Source organism: Talpa europaea (assembly GCF_964194135.1).
Source record: "Talpa europaea genome assembly, chromosome: 2".
Lineage (NCBI taxonomy): Eukaryota > Metazoa > Chordata > Mammalia > Eulipotyphla > Talpidae > Talpa > Talpa europaea.
Window position 1 is genome coordinate 133,407,136 of NC_140068.1, and position 19,248 is coordinate 133,426,383.

Consider the following 19,248-nt stretch of genomic DNA (forward strand, 5'->3'; position numbering starts at 1 on the left):
AACAATGCAGGACTATCCCCTTTTTTTCCATATCCTTGCCAGCACTTGAGTTTCTGGTCTTTTGGATATGGGCCATTCTCACAGTGTGAATTGGTTTAAACCAGGGGATCATAAAGGCACAAAATGTGGGCAAAAAGAAATCCTGTAACACTCAGGCCAACACAAGGCTGTCTCACACTGTGAAAGAAAATAATCATGAAGAAATTCAGGTGAATGACCTGAGTGTTAACATTATCAATGGTCCACTGCATTCCCAAGATGTCCTCCTGAAAGCATCCCCATCACCTAGTGCCAGCCTCTCTGCCTCAACCCCCACCCCCACTGCAGTCCTCCAGGGTCTCACCTTTAGGGGCTGAGATACACTTCAGAGCACTGGGACTATGGCTGCCTGGGGGAGAACACAACAAAACTTGGTCAGAGATGAGACCACGGGAGGAACTGATGAGTGTAACTTCCCCTTGGGCTCCAACTACACTGTCCCCAGGGGCTCAGGGATCCAACCCCTGATCCACTCTTACCTGCAGCCTGAGTGTAGTTTCCTCCTTGTCCTCCTGTGGGAAGAAGCATCATGTGAGACCAGGAAGGAGTCAGGTCAGAAGCCTAAAAGAATCTTCTAATCCTGTACCACAGGGAAGTTTCCAGAACTGTGAGTAAAGTCCCAGGTCAGGACTGGGAAAAATGAAGAAAGGAGGTGAGGGGGGACTGGACCAAATGCCCTCTGGGCAACACCCGTGTGTGTGGATGGTACTTCCCATTAACCAGGCAGGGCAAGTTCTCCCTGGGATGTGAAAGCTCTCAGTGGGCAAGATCCCCCACTCCCTTCCCTACCTGAGCACTTCTTCTATACCCTCACACATAAAGCTACCTTTAGTGTAATCAGCACACCTACAAAGAAAACTGAGCTGGAAATGAGGACCATGGCAAGGATGGAGAACTGAGAACTCCTAGAAAGGAGCAGAGACACACATGCCGTGTGCAGTATGAGGGGCTGCTGGAGCCCCAAGTCCTGAGAAGGGGTAAGGAGGGGGATGTGGGCACACGGCTGACTCAGGGGCATCAGAAGCCCTTCTAGAAACCTTCAGAGGGTCAGATTGAGGCCTCAGGTTCAGGGTCTGACATTCCCTTCCCTTCCAGTGCCACCTCCACAGCTGCCCACTTCTGGAAGTTTCCATTCCCCCCTCCCTGGTCTGGAGTTCACCAGCTCTGTGTGCTGGGTCAGGTCCTCCCCATCTCGCTGCCAGGTCAGTGTGATGTCCACAGGGTAGAAGCTCAGAGCCCAACACCTCAGGGTGACCTCATGCTCAGAGATGGGGTGATGGATCATGTATGGTGATTGGGGGGCCTGAGTAGGAAGAATCAGAAATTTCATGCTTTGTGTTTCCTCCATGGACACTGAAGCAGCCTCATGTGACCATCCTCCAGTGGACAGAACAGTATGCTTGGAGGGAGGAAGCACAAACCCCAGAAACCAGCCTGGTCTGGGAGTCCAGGATAGCAGGTGAGAGCCCAGGGTGGGATGCAGGTCTCTGAGCATTTTGCTGCTGACTTGGGTGGAGGGTGATGACACAGACAGGCAGGAGGGAGATCTCCAAAAATGCTCTCTCACCAAAAAACAAGATCTCGAGAGAGAAACTCGTTGCTCCTAAGATGGCTGCTGGTGAAAAGGGTCCTGTGCAGGGTGATTTCAGGGGTGGTCTCCCCTCTTTCTCAGGAGAAATTGGATTCCTGAACTGTCCTTCAGAAAAAGTAGGAGCCTCCAGGCCAGTCTCCATCCCAGAGCTGGAAAACGAGGCCGACAGCTCCCTCTCTGGCCAGAAGGGGGCGCTTCCTCACCATGATTCCATTTCCCTGCGGGGTGCGCGCCTTAGGGAGATCAAAGCCCCGCAGCCCCTTTTCAGCCCCGCCCTTCAGTCACCCCGTGGTCTCCCGCCCGCACCCGATCTCCCGCCCTGAATAATCCCAAACTTAAATAAAACCTAAAGGGTGAAAGTCCCGCGGGCTCTTCCCTGGTCAAGGGGCCTGGCAGGGGCCACGGCCTCGGGGGTCACGGGGCCCCGAGACTCGGGGCGGGGGGTGGGGCGGGAGCGGTGACCCGCCCTGGCCCGCGCTGCTCCCCGGCCCGGCTCTGGCTGCGGCGGCCGCGCGGGGCCTCCAGGAGCGCTTGGAGCCTCCGCGCCGAGTGTCTGCGGAGCCGCGTCTCCTCGCCCGACCCTCCCGCCCCGCCCGCCCGCCCAGGGGCCCGCGGCTCCGCGCTCTGGCCCGGGGAGTCGCCGTCGAACCCCGAACTGCGTGTCGTCCACGTAGCCCCCGCGATGCACCGGGGCTCCCCGAGGCCGGGCGGGACATCACCATTTCTAACACCCTCAGAGAGGGGGAGCCTGGGGGCGGGGAGGGGTGAAGCCGGGCGGACCCTCCTCCCAGGGCGGGTCCTGAGTCCCGGGGAGATGGGGCAGGGGAGAAAGTGTCCAGGAGGGAGGGAGCTCCAGAGACTGAACATGGGCAGCGGGTCCAGAAGGGGCAAGACTCAGGGCACAAAAGGAGGAGGCAGGGTGGGGGGACAGAAAGGGACCAGGACTGAGGGGCGCCACGGGGGTGACAGAGGGGCCTAAGGCAGCAGCTTCCTCTGCAGAAGCCTTTTCCCTCCACCCTGCACTCACCAGCCCAGGTGTCTGTCTGGGCCAGAGCCCTGGAGAGAAGCAGCAGGAGGAGGTTGGGGGCCCCATGCCCAGCACTCATTTTCAGGACAATGTCTGCTCATTAACCAAATCAAATAGCCACAGATTTTGTCATTCATTCCTTCATGTGAAGATGGTATTGCCTACAAAAAAAGAAAAATAGTCCAATTCATCTCATGCAAATATTTTTCTTGGCACATAACAGCTGGGAACGCAGCAGGAGTGTTGTGTGTGCACTTGCGTGTCATCGCATCAGGTGCTGTAAAATGTGGATTTGAGGATGATAGAATAATGAAGATGACTTTTTTTTTAGAGAGTTAAGAAACTATTGTATTCTGGAGATCGCTGATGGGGAGGGAAGCCCAAAAGGAACTGTGAGCAGGATGGCCTTCCCCCAGCAGGTCTGTGCAGCTGGCAGGGCATGGAAAGGCAGCTGGGGAGGGGCCTCAGTTGGGGCTAGAAGTGGGAGAGCTAGTCCTGCCTGGTCCTGCTGGTCTGAGAGCTGGACAGGGATGGGCTTGTTTTGGTGGGGGAGGCTCCAAAAGACTCAAGGCCATGAAGTCTTCCTTGCCCACTTGAACCTTGATGAAGAAGTTCCTCCCTGCGAACAGCTGGCTCTTGAACTCCACAGCCTTGAACCTGGGGAACGTCTGGTTCTCCTTCTCTTCCAGCTGGGCCTTCCCCTGGTCGGCGATGGCCTGGGTCTCGGCGCAGGGCTGCGGGGCGGTGGGCGCCGCTCATCATCCTGCCCGCTGGTGGGGCTGGGGCCCAGGATAATTTTTAATACTTCAACCATGACACTTTGAAATGGAACTGGCTTGGAGATGTGTTTCTGAGGTAAGTAGTTGTGAAGAAAAACTGCAGTTAGTAATATAAGCTCCATTTTTAGTAATTTTTACCTCAGCAGATGGCAAAATAGTGAAAAAGCCAATGGTGTCTAAGTGACGTTTAGAAAATAGTTTTGACCTCGTGGCTCCTGTGACAGGCTCTGGGTGACTTCAAGGATTCCACAACCACACTTTGAGAAATGCTTTTCTCAGTGAACCAGGGAGCATCTCCCAAGTGTTCTCTGCCTTTGCCTCCTCATCACTTCCCAACATCCCTCTCCCTGGCTGGCTCCTGCCTCCCCAAGCTGCCTCCCCTGCAGACACAATGGGGATCAGAGAGAGGACCCCAGAGACGTGGAGCTTGCTCTGTCATGAGAGATGGACACTGAGTAAAGGTGACAAAGACACGTGTAAACCCGACCTGAGCCACGTGCTGGAAGGAGTGTGTTTGTTGTGAAAGCAGAGAAGCAGGAGACCTCACACTATTATCAATAGTATCAGAGATGTAAAAAAAAATATTAAAAACAGGGCCTCCCTCGTGGCATAAGGTTTAAGTCTGAGTGCTAACACTTCTTAGATCTTAGTTTGATCCCTGGCCAGGAAGCAACCCACAGAGGGCAGCAGACCTCTCCTGTCTCACCCACTACTCCCCTCAGCAGTGGAGTTCAGTAGATTGGCCAGTTCTGCTCCCTCCTCTGTGTCTGGTGAATCCTCTCACCCTCTGCACCTCTGGCCTATACCCCAGTTCTTATATGCATAAATAAATAAAAAATGAATCTTAAAAACAAACAAAGAAATAAATTACATGCAGCATCAAGTACAAGATCCATCTCAGACCCAGCAAACAGCAGAGGCTGGGGACCCAGTGGTGGTGTAGGTGAAACAATACACAATGGGGGATTCAGTCAGCTGGAGTCAGGCTTTGTTGTCAAATGAGTTTGATGTAAACTAGAGAGGGTCTGTCTGCCATCCAGCGCTGCCAGGCCAGGAAGTCTGGGCTGGTCTGCAGCCCCAGCCAGTAGTCAGGCACCACCTAAGAGACTCAAGGGATAGCTTTTAAGTTTGGCTTAATCTAGCCCTTTGTTTAATTACTCTATATCCATACCTAAGTGACATATTTGTCTTTCTCCTTTGGGCTTATTTCCATTTGCTCTATCCATGTTGCCCCATATGGCATTAGTTCATGTTTCTTGATGATGAGTATTCTATTACCTATGTACCACCCCTTCCACAGCTTGGCTACTGTAAATAGTGCTGCAGTGATCAGGGGGGTGCAGTTTTCCTGTGAAGTAGTGTAACGTCCTCTGAAGGTGTGCTGGCGCCTGCCGCCCTAAAGGGAGCCGGAGTCCCTGAGAGCACCTGCTTACTCTGCACAGGAGGTTCCAGGAGGTTAGAAGTTCTGCAAACAGAACTTCTTCCCCAAATGAACTCCTGTTCCCTGAGGACATGCTGACTTGTGGCATGATCCCTACTAACTAGAAAAACTTGTTCCTGCAGTAACTTATTCATTTGTATAAGCATATACACAATTGCAAACTATTTCCTTATCCCTTTGTTCATATCTTTAATAAGAGCTTGGGTTGGGAAAGTGAGAGGCAGAGCCGCCCTAGAGGTCTCTCCCCAGCCTCCCCCTGCTGCTAATTCATTTAGACTTTGAGTCTTCCTTCATAGCTGAGAACTTCTCATGGGCTGTTGAGGCAGGGTAGATACGTTGGAATGGGCCTGCTGGGTCCTATGGCAGGTGCTCAGTTAATTTTCTAAGAAACCTGGTCACCATTTTCCAGCAGGGCTGAACCAGTCTACATTCCCCAAAATAGTGCAGGACTGTTCCCTTGTCTCCATGTCCTGCCAGCTCTTGTTATGTCTGGTCCTTTTGATATGGGCCCTTCTCACAGGTGTGAAGTGGTTTCTCATTGTGTTTTAAATCAGGGGATCTTGAATCAAGAAGATGGGGTACACTTCACTCCAGTGAGAAAGCCCACATGAAAAATGAAAAAAACAGAAACAACAAATGCTGGTGAGGATGTGGAGAAAAAGGAACTCTCCTATATTGCTGGTGGGAATGCAAACTTGTCCAAACATTATTCAGAGCTGTGTGGAAGACCCTCAAATTACTAAAAATGGATCTACCTAATGATCCAGCAATTCCATTCCTAAGAATCTACCCAAAGGACACAAAAACACTAATTCAAAAGGAAAACGGCACCCCTATGTTTATTGTAGCACTATTTATAATAGGTAAGATATGAAAACAACCTAAATGCCCAAAAATAGATGACTGGATGGAGAAGATGTGATACATATACACAAGGAAAACTATTCAGCAATCATTAAGATCATCCTCAATCCACAGTCTAAAATATCTGCTGTGCTGACCTGGAAGTACAAATGGAGTCTTCTGCATTCCCAAGCACTGTGTCCTGGCAATGGGGTGGTCCCCAGGAAAGGGGGTTTCTGGTTTCTTGCCCCACCCAAGAGAGGTTGGAGCTGAGCTGGGAGAGGAAGAAGCTGCAGAAGGGATGGAGGAAGGAAGGAAGCAAGATGGAGCTAAAAGGAAACCTGGAGGAGACACGTGGAACTGACAGACATGTGGACAAATTGCTCTTGCCTTTTGGTCGTGGACTGGGTGACACAGATGTGGGTGACAGACCCGTGGGGAGGTGACAATGGTGGTTCTTGTCTTGATTTTGCTCTTTTCCTCCCAGACTTGTCTGGTTGTTTCTGATCCTTTCCTGTGGGTTCCCACTGAAAGGTGCTTTGGACTTGGGGCAGGCTTCTGGGCCTTGCTCTGGGCCAGTTCCATTTGGGTGGACTTTGTGTGCGTAAGATTATCCTCAAATCCACATTCTAAAATATCTGGTATGCAGGGAGAAGGGCACCCCAGACCCCACAAACCTGCCTGCTCTAAATAGGTTCTGCCATCGGCTGCGTCAATACAAAACGTATGAGATTTTAATGGAAAGGAACTTATATTTTTATATATATATATATTTTTTATTTATGCAAGAACCAGGGTACAGTCCATATGCACAGGAGGGTGAGAGGATTCACCAGAGACAGAGCGGGGAACAGAACAGGCAGAATGATGAAATACACTGCTGAAGGGAGTAGTAGGCGAGACTGGAGAGGTCTGCTTGCCATGTGGGTTGTTCCGAGGCCGGTGGGGATCGAACTGGCACTGCAGAGGCTGCAGACAGCTTCACAGCACTGCGCTCAACCACCTGTGCTACCAGGGAGGCCCTGGAAAGGAACTTTAATACAATTAGTAAACAATACATTGTCGCGAGCGTGATAGATAAGCTTCAGTCAGAAGTTGGCTCTCAAAGAGAAATTTTTTCCTATATTAGTCACACACACTTACGTTCATACAGGCAAGCCAACCCCAAGTTCCCAAAGTACATTAGACTGAAGATAGTCGCCGCGAAGTGTGTTAGCCCAGCCTTCCACCAAGGTGGAAGTCCTTAGGCCGTGGAAGTCTCTAGGCTCGAGGGCACGCAGTGCGGATGGTCGTGCAGGGTGTTGAGCTGATAGACCCCTTGGGCTGCTGTCAGGGAGCAGGCCACCGGGGTCACGGGGAGCAGAGCCTGAAAGTGCAAGTTTCCTGGTGTGCCAAACCTGGGAGCGAGCTAGCAGCAGGAGCGAGGAGAGGTTTCAGCTGGAGAGCGAGTCTGAGTCCAAAGGGAGGCAGCGAGCTGGACTCTGGAAGAGTAGCCTCCAGTGAGTCTTTTGCTCCGAGCCAGTTGTTAGGACTGCTCTGAGTCTGCTTCAGGGAGCTGCTCCTTTTATACCTTCTTACCAGGTTTAGGCTCAGGCACCGTCTGCTTTATCAGTCTTTACCACTCCGTATGTGGCCTCAGCTACTTTCTCTCACAGCGCTCGCAGGCACCTTAACATTGTCAATTTTACTTGTAAGTTTTATATGTTCGTTACACCAACTAACGGGGGCACAGAGTCAGCATCCCACGAACCTGATCTGGCCGTCGGGGGGCACAGGCCCACAATCGTGGCATCCCATGATTCCGTCCTGGCCTTCGGTACGGGACAAACAAACGAGAGGGTCATCTCCACTACTCCTTTGTTGCCTAGGATTCGGGCACCTAGTCTGGACGGGCGTCCCCAAAGCCAGGGTCTTGGTGTAACTGGAGTCGGCTGACGTGGGCCCACCATGGTTTAGGGAACAGCCGACTGAGGGAGAGGGTTAGGTGAGGAGCTGAATACCCAGAGGTGAGGGCCTCCCAGGAAGGCGGGTCAGGCAGGTGACTTACCCCAAGGATCAAGGCCGGTGGTGGATGTGAGGGTCTGCAATGGAGAGGAGAGGTCCCAGGGACGGGAAGGTGGCCCTGGCACCAGGGGACACAGACTTCCCGGGTTTCAGGCACCAAGATGAAAGGTTCGGTGTGGTAAAGGAAAGAGCCAGGCCAAGCTTCCTCAAAGGAAGGAAAAATTTATTGTGCCCCAGGTGAAATTCACAGACCCAAGGTGGGGAACCCTGTGTGGAGTCGCACACGTTGCCAGGGGAAGGCAGGCTTTACAGGGTGAGGAGAGGTCAGGTGGGAGACTGGGTTTGCAAGGGTGGGAAACGATTCTAGGGCGGGGAGGGGTTCATTGTCTGAATTTTCTAGGCAGGCTCCTGCGTTCCTGCCCAAGGTGGGCTTCCTGGTGGGCTTTTGCATTCTGGCTTCTTGCATGGACCTTTCAGGTTCCATTCTAAACTCACTCAATCTGAATTTGCCAGCGAGGGGGGAGGAGGGAGGAAGGACCAGGGCTCTGAGCTCCTGCCTTTGTAAACTACTTTCTGGCAGATTCTGCTGCCCAGCCACATGGAGAACCTCTGTACTAAACAGATGATTCATAAGCACCCGTCAAATTTGAAAGGTCTGGCGGGAACCAGAGCTACTAGGGTGAAAAGGCATCTGGTAGGAAGCCCACTTAGGGCCGAGAATGAGGACCTGCTGATACCATCAGAAAACAACTGTTCCTTGTTAACTGCAAGCCCGGCTTCCCTCTCCCCATCCTATAAACACCTGCCTTCCCCTGACAATAGGCGCGGCTTCACCGGCCCCCACCTTGGGTCCCTGAAGTTTGTCCAGGAACGCAATAAAGCCCCCTTTTAAACTTATTCTGTCATCCTCATCTTTCCCTCCTCGTCTTCCCCTGACGAACCTTTCAAAATTAGAACATCCCACTGGAAATTAAACTTTGAAGTCAGAGACCATGTCCTACTGTGTAGCAGCACATGGGATTTTGCCTGATACCTTATATATGTTCCATAAACGCTTGCTGAGGTACGAATGGAACAGCCTAGCATTCTCTAGCTTTGCGCCTATTAAAAATGGTGATATTAAGTGCTCACTAAGCACTCCTTTTGGCTGCTCACTGTGCTGTTTTGTATGCATGATGTTGTTGACTTGCACACTAACCCCATAGGACACTGAAGAAGTTGGAAATGTGGAGAGGTTGGCACAAGATCACCTATATAATGATTGCACCCTGGCTCAACCAACACTGATGCCAAAGCCTGTACTTGTTGGTAGAGATGTGATATTCTGATTTACAAACCCTTTAGCACACTGCTAGCCAGAGCCACCTTATCCAGAGAGATCAGCAGTAATAATAACTATGATTCTATTGAGCCCTGGGAGCTCTGATTTGCTATGTGTGTGGTGTGAATCCTCATAGTGCAGGTGGACATTATCCCCGTTTCGTCAGGTAGGAAACTAAGGCTCAGAACAGGCCAGGTAACTTATGTGGCATCATACCCTCCATCTGTCCCCACTTCTCTCCTTTCAGACATGGTTGCAGTTCTAGGGGAGACCAGTGGACTCCATGCATTGAAGCTCTCAGAGACCAGATTAGGAGGGATCCAGAGGGTACCCAGATGCTACAGTAGGTGCTAGCCCTGCCTGGGGCTTGGGGGCATTCTCTGGGGATCCTTTTCTCTCTGGAGTCATATTGTATCAGACTGTTTCCTCTGGGCAGCTCATCCTGATACTTTGGTCATGGTGCTGCACAGGCTGGGCACTGCCCAACTCCACTGGTGCCATTCAGGTAGACAGAGTGACAACCCCTGGGTAGTGCCATGTGGTGGCCTCCGCAGAGCTCTGTGCCTTCACTGAGCTACTATAACATGTACTAGCTGTACCCCCCACCCCCATGGCAGTGCCTCTGACTACCCTGCCCACATGCCCTGCAAGCAGGAGCCATGTCCTTGGCTCGCGCTCTTCTGCTCAGTTCCTGCCGCTGGCCTGGCAGTAACAGGCTTCCCATTAGGGCTTGCGGCTCCCTTGCTGCTCCGTCACCCCTCATGGTCTTGCTCTAGCTGGACCTTTCGCCTGCTTCATCTGCCCCCTCCCAATACCTGAGTGCCGCCTTCTGCCTGCTGGGAACGTCCCTGGATCTCACTGTCCACCCTCGACCTAAGCAAGCTCCAGAGCCAGCCTCAGGGATCTCTGGGCCACGATTATCTCCATTTCCTGCACGAGAATGTGAGTTTCCAGCTACTGCACATCTGGCGGTCACCAGGAAGGGCAGAGCAGAGTCTTGACTGCCACTGGGGACAGGAGTGCTTGTCAGCCTCTGTGCCAAGGCTTTGTCATTTTCTCTGGGGCAGGCAGATGGGCTGTGAGCATCGCTTCTATCAAATATATTGGCCAGCATTTATTCACCTCTTACTGCATGCCAGATGCCCAGCATTGCTATCAAGTCTGTTCTATTCTTATCCCCTTTCCATGGAGGAGAAGGCAGACTCTGCGCAGTTAAGCAACTTGCTGCTTTCACACAGCCAGTGTTCGTGGAGGCAAACTCAGATCATGTTCTTAACTGCTGGTGCAATGTGTCCTATTCTGGGGGTAGTGTTTCTCTCCCTTGGCGATGGCAAAACTGGCACTCCCAGCCCGAGGCAGGAAGGATAGTGGCTGGGGTTGGGAACCCCAACTCCTGAGGAACTCCTTTTGTCGAGCACCTGCCCCTTGCTGGCTGTTGTTCGAGGTGCTGGGGAACTAGACAGCCAGCCAGGTAGCTCCTGCCCTCGCGGTGCTCATTCTGTAGTTGGGGAGGCAGACAGGAAAGCTGTAAAATAAGAAAATTCACATAAGGATTCAGGTGGATACTAGCAGTAATGAAAACATGACAGAACGGTTGGTACGCAGGGAATGAAACCAGCGAAGAGCCTGCCCGTGTGGAGCGTCCATCGAGCAGATGGTGAGGCCAGCCAGCGTGATCGGGACAAGGGCGGGGTGGGAGCTTGGCCGCCTCTCACAGGGGGGTCGGGAGAGGCCCCACTGAGGAGACACAGGAGAAGAGAGGAGCCCGCCCTGAGGAGGGCAAGGAGGAACATTCCCGCCAGTGCCAGGCTGTGCTTAAGGACAATGGGCCTAGAGGTGTGCGCTGGGGGAGGCAGCCAGTGGGCTGGAAGGTCAGCCGGGCCAGGGCCTGCAGCCACGGAAAGTGGTTTAGATTTTGTCAGAGGAGCTCTGGGAGACCCAGGAGGGTTCTGAGCAGGACAGTAATGTGATCTAATTTATTAAAGAATTTGGGGTACAGCTGGACCCCTTCCCACTCCCCACACATACCACCTGGCAGAGCACCTCTGGCAAGCGGCGGCCCAGCCCAGCTGTAGGAGCCACCCAGGCTGGAGGAGGCGAAGGACGCGTGGAGGTTGCTTTAGAAAAGGGTTTTTCAACTTTGACACCGATGACATTGGGGGCCAGATTATGCTCAATTGTGGGAGCTGTTCTGTGCCCTGTAGGATGTTGGGCAGCTTCCCTGGCCCCTACCTACCCAGCCTGGCCAGTAGGTTGAGTAGCACTCAGCCGCTAAGCTGTGGACCTCAGACATTGCAAATGCTCCCTGGTGAACAATTGAGAACCACTGTTCTAGAAGCTACTGTCCCTGAGACACTCTGCCCCCCACGCTGTCCCGACGCCGGCCACCGGCCCCTTTCACACCCTCTCCCTCAGACTTCATGAGGACCGAGTTGTTTTATCAAGTTGGGTGGTCTGCCCCAAGTGCCACCCAGGGAGGGACAGGCTCCTCAAGTTCCCCTGAACCCTTTATCCTGTGGCTGTGGAGGGGAAGGGAAAACCAGCACCTCCCTGGTACCTTGCCCAGTCACACCACTTTTCACAGTGACAGCCCTGAGATGATGCTACTTCTGGGACCCAGAACCCAGCAGCCCACAGGATGTGAAGGACACGTTTGTCCCAGCAGAGATACATATCGAGGCTCAAAGTGAGGGCACCCTCCCCAAGGCTGGCACGGCAAGGGTAGTCCCCCTGTGGCATCAAGATGACGGCAGGACTAGCGTTCAGAGCGGCCTGCCACTCTTCCCTGCTTTATGGCCCTGGGTGAATCATAACACCCCTCTGCACCCAGATCCCTTATCTGAGGGCAGGGGACCTAAGGGTTGTCTTCCGCAGTGTTTCTGGGGTTTGGCAATAATGGACGTCAGGCCACTGGCTTGGGAATGCAGCGGACTTTGTTTCAAATGCTGACTCGGCCATCTGATCAGCAGTGGCTCTGGGACGAGCTGCTCCCTCTCTCTGAGCCGCGATTTTCTTATCTGTATCAGAGGCTCCTGGCAGGATCCCACCAGAAGATCATGAGGATCCCCCCAGAGGTCAACGAGAGAACATAGGCAAGGGATGTCGTGGGGTGCCGGCACCGGGAGGGACTCATTAACACACTGCCAACTCTCTGATCCCCTTGGGCTTTGTGTAGCAGGTGGGGCGCTGCTGATGAAAGCTGGCCTGGGCCCCGGTGAGGCTGCAGACCCGAGCCCAGCCCCTGACCGTGAGGATACCTCGTCCCTCTGCCTCTAGCAGCCTGTGGCTGTACTTTGGGGGCAGCAAGACCAGGCTGTACCCACCCATGGGTGTGACTGAGGACTCAGAGAGGCAGTGGGGGTACTGGCCTTAGCCCCCCTGCATTCAGGGGTCACTCACCAGACCCTGCTGGGGAGCCAGGCCAGGACCTGCAACCTGCAGGACAACCTGTTGGGCACAAGTTCATACCACCTGTTTGTGGGGAGCCAGGCCCTAGCTAGGCCCTAGCCAGGCCCCAGCAGGGCATGCTGGCAGTGGTGTGTTCACAGCAGCCCCACTGCGGGATACAGGTATAGGCCAGAATGTTTCAGGAGCTGCCCAGTGTGGACAGTTCACACCCCCACTGCTGGAGAATCCAAGACAGGAGGACGATCCTGCAGGCTTGATTGTATTTTTTTTTTTAGTCTTCATTTTTTATTTTTTACTTCACTTTTCACTTATACACACTATTTGCTTCCCCCCAACCCATCAGATATAGTCCCCTAGAGTTTCCTTCTGCAAGACACCCGTGCACCATCACCTCAGTCCCCTGTGCTCCTCCCTCCCACCCTCTGGTCCTTCTACTCCCTCCTCCCCTGCAGGATGTCTCTGATTAAGGCCTCTGACTTGGGGTCCCGCACACTTCTTTGAGGATTTTGAGGCAAGAAGAGTGCTGCCGGAGGAACCAGACAATGACCAGGATGCTGCACCCCATGAGGATGGCGCTGAGCTCACCTACCCTCGCTGGGAGAGCAAGGCTGTGCCCCGGAGAATGCAGCCTGTGCAGGCGATCCTGAGCTCACACCAGGCCTGCGGGAGGATCAGCCCTGGCCAGCTTCCTGCAGGTTAAAGTGAGGGAGCTAAGGCAACAGCAGCCTGCCTGGGGAAGCAGGCCCTGCAGGGATCCATAGCACAAGCCGAGGGTGCTCACCTGACACCAACCCTCAAGGGACCCAGCTCCTCACCCCTTGCCGCGGACCAGCGCAGCGGTAGACTTGCAGGACTGTCTCAGGATTGAGAAACTGTGAGGATGCTCAAGGAATCGGCGCATAAATAACAGACAGACACACAAATGACAAACAGACACACTTCAAGAGTGAAGATCTGAATGTAATTTGCTCAAAATCATCATACACTTTTATACCTTTTTTAACAATAGATGATTTCATACAATTTAATTCTTTCTCAGCATAAAATACTTCGTAAGGCATAAGACATCTACTGCATTATTCATGTGCATGTGATCGCTGATCCATGACATGGCACAGTAAACGATCTCCAGGTACTGAATCTACACAATCATTTTTGCTTATACAGAACAGCACTCTTTAAGCTAGCTTTTCTTGATTCGTATCCCAAAACCACAATGATCAAAAACATTGATATTTACCTACTGGCACCTTCTACTTTTAGTGATCACGAGCAATATATTCTCTACGTAAGCATTTTGATTTTTATGGTGTTGTCTCATGTGAGAAGTATTATGATTATTATAAAACTACTATTGCCACACACTATTTTCTTTATCATGCATTTCCTGAAACTGATTGTACACATATAAAGAAAAAGCAAAGTAAGTGAAAAAGTAGTATGATTATAGACAGGTTGCTAGGTTGCTACTTATTCTGAAACAATGGCTATCTGATTAATGGTAAAACTGCTTTGTAGGTAATTCCATCAGGCTTGTTTGCAGGTGACGTTCTTAGCAGCCTTGTTTCCATCAAAGGAGGGGTTAATTACTGCGGGCTTGGTGCCTAAATTAGGCTTATAGGCATGTGTGCCTTGTTTGATCTGAACGCCAAAGTTTATCATGATGAAGCCCCTCGGGGACTGCGCCTGTCTTAGGTCGTCAGGAGTCACAGACATGAGGCTGGCCAGTGCCTTCTTTAGTCTGCCCCCGATCTTACCCGTCATTGACTGTCCAGTCCAGCGCACAGGGGAAGGGGGTCTTATTTACTCTGACTTTCTATGTGTCTGAGTAAAAGCCTCCCTCTTTCCAGTAAGTTCACTGGTGTTCAGCGGCAGAGGCTGCCACAACCCCTGTCCTGCCTGTCCACATCAGGGGCAGCTGACCATTCAGCACTGCTGCACCCCCAACTTCTCCTCTCCAACTCTCTAGCTACATGCCCTCCTTTAAGTTATACAAGGCCTCTACCCACAGACACCTGGCCCTTCTCTTGTAGTTCCAAATCTTGGTCTCCTAATTCATTTCTAGTTATTTTCATGTATCTCCTCCAAGGTTTCTTGTTCACTGCACAAATGCTAAAAAAGTTGTTCTCACTTCACCCAAGTTGTCCACTCCTTTGATGTCCATTCCCTTCACAGGGCTGGCCTCCTCCTCACTGTGGCCTTGCAGATGACCAACTCCTCAGTGGGAACCATTTAGCCAAACCACTACTGCCCAGTCCTCTCAGGCCATGATGCCCTCACCTGCCTGCCACCTCTATTCCCATTGTTGCCTGGGGATTCCCAGGGAAGGAACCAAATAAATGGTGACTTCGGGATCATCCCCACCACACAGTCGAGGTAACATACATGGTATCTGTCCATTTGGGTTGGTTGGACCTCCATGTTGGCCTAGGGGTAAAGTCTCAGCACTGTCACAGCTGAGTCCTGAGTCGAGCCCAGGCCAGGGAGAAAACCCATCTATGGTGCAGCAGACCCCACATGTCTTGTCCACAGTTCCCCTCAGCAGTGTAATTCAGTCAATCTGCCTGTTGGGTCAACAGCCCTCAGGGCTGGTGCCTGGACTGTGGCCAGAACAGCCAGAGCACAGTGCTGTCCCGTGCCTCCCAGCAGGCCGTCTGTTTAGGTTCTGTGCTTCGTGATAGCTCAACCCATGTGTTTAGATGGAGGTTCCATCGGGGCCTCCCAGGTGGCACAGCAGTTGCAAATCTGCCCTCAGCCTCTATAGAGCCGGTTCGATCCCCGGCCGCCTAGCGAGGGTCCCACATGGCACGCAGACCTCTCCTGCCGCCTGCTGCTTCCCCCAGCAGTGTACTTTGTCAGTCTGCCTGTTCTGCTCTCCACTGTGGCTCTGAGGAATTCTCCCACCCTCCCGCACTTCTGACCGTACCCCAGTGCTTGGATAAAAATATAAATCTAAAAAAAAAAAAAATTAGATGGCGGTTCCATCAACAAAACCTTACATCAGACTCCAGGGCCCAATTCAGGGCCTCCTCCCAGTGCCCAGTTTATTTACACGCAACATGGATTGTGGCCATCAAGGTCATTTTCATCAACATTCAGGCAACCTGGAGCCAGGAAGGGCCTGTGTCCCCATGGGGTGCAGCCATCCCCTCACTCACTCTCACTGCCCTCACTGGAGAGCACAGGGCACACCCAGCCCTCCCCTCCCAGCAACCCTGTCCCACAGCCCCTCAGCTGTATGAACTCTGCCCGACCGGCAGAAGAACCCTGGCGTCTCCAACTTGTTCTCACGGGGGTGCCACAGGGCCTGGGGACTGTCTGATCACCTAAGGGGAGCTGAGCTAGAGTCAGCACCACTCGGGGAACCCAGAGAGAAACAGAGGGGGACACAGAACACTGGGGCAGAAACAGGCATGAAGAGAAGGACCGGGACAAACAGAGAGAAGGAGTTGAGGACGGACCAAAAAGGCAGAGAGAAAATCAGAGTGAGAGGAACACAGAGACAGAAGAAAGGGAGAGTCAGCTGGCGTGGACAGGACAGCAAGGAGCTAATCACTGTAGGAGTGGACACCCCATGCCTCGGGCCTCATCATCCAGCCGTAACCCAGCCCTCAGTAAATAACACTGCCGGGCAGGGTCAGCAGACATCTGCGAGCAAGGAGGGCGCCCTGGGAACACTGTGGCCGGCACTCGCAGGATGTGTGTGGCTCTGGCCCTTTGATTCGGGCCCACAAGACCCCTGTAGGGCACGGCCAGAGAGGAGCAGGGCTGAGTTTGGGTGGATTCCACCTCTCAGGAGAACAGGCACACTGGGTGGGAGGTGACTCTGCCCCCAGCAGGGCTGGCCGAGCCTGGGTGAGGCGTGTACAGGTGCCCTCCCCAAGGGGGAACCCTCCAAGTGCTGTAGCCTGACACCAACCACCCTCCAAGGGCAGCAGAGAGGAGTGGCCCACTCCCCAGGACTGCCCCAGGGAGAGGCTCCATACTCTGGAGCTCCTCCAGGCCCATGGAAGACAGAAGCTTGGAGTTGCTGATACTGCCGGGCCTGCTTCCTGGCAGGGAGGATGAGCCAGGTCAGCAGCCAGAGGCCAGAGTACCCAGCAGGGGCCCTGGCTAAGACTCGCCATCCAAGGGCTCGGGGAGGCTGTGCTGCTGTATGTGTTGTGGACTGGGTCTGGCATGGAGGGTGAACAGGAAGGGCCCAGGTAGCCATAGGGATGGGGGGCCATCTGTCTGAGCAGGAAGTCCAGAGAAGGGGACCCAGGAAGTGACATCACCTCCATGAGATGACCAGGCACAGAACTCAGAACGCTGGCCCCCAGGCAGCTGGGTTCTGAACACAAACTCTACCCGGCTCACGTGACTGGTATTCCTGGTCCAGGCACCATGCTTTCTTGCTGTATGCCCAGGTCCCCCCACAGTGACCCAAAAAGAGGTCCCTGAAACGCATGTCACCCTCTGCTGAAAGGCATGAGGAGCCTGTGACGACGTCTCAGGCCAGCAGGCGGCACTGACCCTAAGGAAATCAGGGGGGCCCTGGGGACAGGTCAGGCCACACCAGGGCTCTGATGACCCCACCCCTCCCTTTCCCCCATGAGTGCGGGTGTGCGAGCTGTGAGAGTGAGTGTGTGCGTGCTCAAGGAAGGAGGATCTGGCCCACACAGGAGGTGCGTGATGTCTACAACAGGACCAGCCTGGATGGTGGTGGGACCCTGAGAGTCATGGCCGCTCCCTCTTGCCCCAGCTCGGTGCTACCCAGCAGGTGGGTCTGCTTGCTCCCAGAAGGTGCTCTGTGTCCAGGAAACTGAGGAGGCCCAGGGAGTGCATTTCAGCGACAGGCCTCCCTCAGCCTAGTGTGGGATCCCACCCAGAGCAGAGCCCAGTTTGAAGCGCACCCCCAACATTGAGCTTGCTGCACATGTCCTTAGGAACTGTCTGGAGTCCATAAAGCCCATGGAGGAGCAGCCCAAGTGCGAGTGGCCTAGGCTGGTGCCCTGGCTTGACTGGGAGGGGTAGGGTCAGGTGCCATGGGAGGAGAGCACACGGGCTGGATTTGGACCCTAAGCAGTATGACCTGGGACTTGCAGTTGCCAAATGTAGGGAATGAGACCCCCAAGGGCCCACTATCCTGGCGGGTTGGACGCCAATAGTCACCAGGGGTCCTGAAGGGACAGGAGAATCTGTTTCTGTATATGCGGTTCCAGAGCAACCGGAGAGCCCAAGCAGGCCTACTGAGTCAGGCAGAAAATGCCCAGGATGATCCCGGTGCCTCCGAGGTCACTGAACCCCTGTACAGTCAGCCTGAAACTCCCCAGAGTTCCCCAGGAGGTCTCCAAGATGCTGAACTAATACCAGCCCTGTTGGGGAAGCCAGGTCAGGACCTACAAACGGCAGGACAACCTGGTGGGCACAAACTCACACCACCAGTTTGTGGGGAGCCAGGCCCTAGCCAGGCCCCAGCAGGGCATGCTGGCATTGGTGTGTTCATACCAGCCCCACTGCGGGAGACAGGTATAGGCCAGGATGCTTCAGGAGCTGCCCAGTGTGGGCAGTTCACACCCCCACTGCTGGGGCAGCCAAGACAGGAGCAGGAGCCCGCAGGCTTGATTGTATTGTTGTTGATATTCTTCTTATTTTTTACATCATTTTTCACTTGCAAACACTCTTTGCTTCCCCCTCACCCCATCAGATACAGTCCCCTAGAGTTTCCTTCTGCAAGGCACCCGTGCACCATCACCGCAGTCCCCTGTGCTCCTCCCTCCCTCCCTCTGGTCCTTCTTCTGTCTCCTCCCCTGCAGGATGTCTCTGATTAAGGCCTCTGACTTGGGATCCTGCACACTTCTTTGAGGATTCTGAGGCAACAGGAGTATTGCAGGAGGAACCAGAGAATGAACAGCCACCTCTGGCCAACATCCTGAAGGTTCAAGAGAGGGTTCTAAGCCAGCAGCAGCCCTGCCTGGGGAACCAGCCCCTGCAGGGATCCTGCAGCAAAATAGAGGGTGCTCACCTGACACCACCCCTCCAAGGACATGGCCTATGGCCCTGGACCTGCCTGTCCACATCCAATGCAATTGGTGCATCCACTCAGCACTGCTGACCCCAAACCTGTCCTCGCCCTCCTCCCTAGCCACATGCCTTGTTTAGCTTCTACCGTGTCCCCACCCAAGAAAACTGGGTCTTGTCTTGTTGTTCAAAATCTTTTGGTTTTAATTGTTTCAAGTTGAGGTTTCATTTTCTTTCCATTCAGGTTTCTGGTTCATTGTGGAAATACTAATAAAGTTTGTTTCATTTCACCCAAGTTGTCTAATGCTTTGAAGTCCAGTCTCTTCATAGGCCTGGCCTCCTTTTACTTGCAGAAAATCATCTCCCCAGTGGAAACACTTTAGCCAAACCATTCACTTCCCTGGCCCTTCAATTCCCGATGCCCTCGCCTGCCTGCTGCCTCTGTTGCTAATCCTGTGGGGGGATTCCCAGCGAAGGAACCAAATAAGTTGTCATTTTAGGAATTTCCCAAATACACAATAGAGGTGGTATACATGGAACATGTAAATTTGGGGTTGTTGGGCCTTCATGGTAGCCTAGGGGTAAAGTCATGAGGAAAGTCATGAGGAGCCTGTGTCGACATCTCAGGCTAGCAGGCAGCACTGCTCCTAAGGTAACTAGGGGGACCCTGGGGACAGGTGAGGCCGGGCCAGGGCTCTGATGCCCCCCACCCCGCCCTTTCCCCCTGTGAGTGTGGGTTGCAAGCTGTGAGAGTGAGTGTGTGCATGCTCAACGAAGGAGGGTCTGGCCCAC

The 19,248-nt window shown here is 53.4% G+C and overlaps 1 pseudogene across 1 annotated transcript in view; it reads right to left on the reverse strand.

Moving 5' to 3' along the window:
• The window catches only part of LOC311167681 (lathosterol oxidase-like), an 89,695-nt pseudogene that overhangs the window by 51,600 nt on the left and 18,847 nt on the right, over positions 1-19,248 (reverse strand). Inside the window, exon 3 of the transcript in view lies at positions 3,251-3,391. The product of the transcript in view is annotated as a lathosterol oxidase-like (transcript). The remainder of the gene's footprint in view (positions 1-3,250; positions 3,392-19,248) is intronic.